The sequence below is a fragment of the Octopus sinensis genome, linkage group LG15 (assembly GCF_006345805.1).
Source record: "Octopus sinensis linkage group LG15, ASM634580v1, whole genome shotgun sequence".
NCBI lineage: Eukaryota > Metazoa > Mollusca > Cephalopoda > Octopoda > Octopodidae > Octopus > Octopus sinensis.
Genome location: NC_043011.1, coordinates 62,372,708 through 62,375,207, shown reverse-complemented (window position 1 = coordinate 62,375,207; position 2,500 = coordinate 62,372,708). Strand labels below are relative to the sequence as shown.

General features: G+C 34.1%; 1 protein-coding gene across 4 annotated transcripts in view; it reads right to left on the bottom strand.

The window, feature by feature from the left end:
- LOC115219702 (glutamic acid-rich protein-like) overlaps positions 1–2,500 on the bottom strand; it is a 140,479-nt gene that overhangs the window by 62,380 nt on the left and 75,599 nt on the right. The window lies entirely within an intron of this gene.

The window sequence follows — 2,500 nt, the reverse complement described above, 5'->3', positions numbered from 1 at the left end:
ACTAGTGAACTAAGGTAACACCTCTTATTTTTCGAGCACCTTCCGGAGTACTCGGAAGTGATATTTTCTGCAAGTTGTCTCTAGTTATTCTCCATCTCTTCAATTTTGGAAGATCAGCAAGCTAACTAATCTCTTATCTGTCTCAAAGATATTCGGACTTTTATGTTGGCACTCTGTCTGTTTTTCTGTATGAACGTATGTATGTATGTGTGTTACATATGTATGTATGTATGCATGTATGCACGGGTACGTGGAAATACCTGAGTTGGAGTCCAGGCGCGCGGTTGGCCCCTCTGTTGTCACAACATTTGTCTAGGAGAGGGAAGCTCTGAGAGAAAACCTGCGACACTGGCAATATTCGATTATGTAGGCTAGGTCTTCTTTTCGAGTTTATGTTCTCCATGTACAGAGGTGGGGGATTGGATTTGTGCAAATCGTTTCCCCAATATAAAAAAAATCATCATGTACAGGCATCGATCGGAAACAAAAAGTAAGACCTATCACAAAAATGGTTGGTTGTAGTCTTCGCATGTGTGGAACTTTCGATACCAGGCGATGGCAATACTCGAACACGCGTTTGCAGACATCATGTATGGATTTCATTATTCAGTTTATTTCAAGATTTCTTACTAACAGAGGACAGGGTATTTTTGTATGTATGTATGTATGTATGTATGTATGTATGTATGTATGTATGTATGTATGTGCTGATTTGCATGTTTTATGTATATATTCTCATACATATATTTGCATATCTAAACATGCTTATATACGTCTGTATATATGTATGTATTTATGTATGTATTTATATATGTATATATATGTATGTATGTATGCTTGTATGTATGTATGAATGAATGGATGGATGTACATGCACATATACACACACGTGGGTACAAGGAGAGAGAGAGAGAAAGAGAGAGAGAGAGAGAAACACTTCTATGTTTATCTTTACTGAGAAAGGGAAAGCAACTCAACGTTTTGAATTTTGTATTTTAATTTGAGGATGAAATCTCTTACGTAGGAAACTTGTAATTTATTTGTATTGTATTAAGAACGAAAAAATCAATAATAAAATTAAATAGAATTTTTTTAATTACACGGGGGAAATTATTCAAAGTAAATAACTGATTTTAATTTCAATTTTAGTAGAAAGTTTGATATGTGCTATAGTTGTTTATGCTTAATTGTTACGCTAATTATGTAAAATACAATCTACAATTAATTAACTCTGTTAATAAGTTTTACTTAGCTGGAGTTATTTATGTGTTTGGTCGTAAGTTCATAAAGTCAGTCTACACAAATAAGAATTTTTTTTATAATCTAAATTTAATTAAGATGAGAAAGAGCTCTAATCCCATCCCTGCCTTGCAGCACTTGGCTGTGAACCCATACTGGGGGGGGTCACCTCCTTATTGAACCAAATAGCACGAGGTCATCTGCAAACATCAGCTGACCTATTCTACTCACTCTGATTGATACACCATTACCACAAAGGTTGCACATGTTAATCCAGTTCATAAAAATTACGAAAAGAAGTGGTGACGAGCTGCACCCTTATCGAGGCCCAACGCAAACATCTGCGCATCCGCAGAGGGATTAGACTACCGTAGGAAAGAATCTCATATATAGACATACAGTTCGTTATTTAGCAACTGTCGTTGTTACTGTTGCCATCCAAATTCCAATGTTGGAGCCTGTGTCTCTCCGTTAGAGGCTAACTTTATCCATCTGGTTAATAAACGTGAACGATGCCAAAAGGTATTGAACACTCATTTGGTTTAATGCTAATTGCTTTAGCATACAACTTGACAAAATACAAACATAAATATATATATATATATATATATATATATATATATATATATATATATATAATATATATATATATATGTATGTATGTATGTATATATATACGTATATATATATATATATATATATATATAAAGTTAATCCAAACAAGAAAACACAAAAAAAACAAAAAACACAACAACGCGAGCACGTGGAACAAATAAAGTATGATTGGACGCTCAGGAAAGAAGGGAAGAACGTTTCGAGCGGAGCTCTTCGTCGGAAACATAGGAGAAGGAAAGATCCCGAGAAGGGAAGACAGAGGAAAAAAAATCGCCAGCGGTACTCACGAGTACATTTATATATATACACACACACACAAAATTAGGATAAAGTCATTATTTAATAATTTATCAATGGCCAGGATACTAAAAATACCATAACGGTTAATTTATATTAAAATCATTAGAAGGGTCTTGAATTATTACAAAACCAGTCTGCTAGAAATAGACCCCAAAAGGTCTATGAACCACTCAGATTATTTCTCCACTGCACAAGGTTGTAAGCAAAGAAAATATATTTATATAATTTTATAAATCCTCGCTATCTATTTTCCTCGATTGCAACCATGTGAAGTGGAGAAATAATCTAAGTGGCTCATAGACCTTTTGGGGTCTATTTCTAGCAGACTGGTTTTGTAATAATTCAA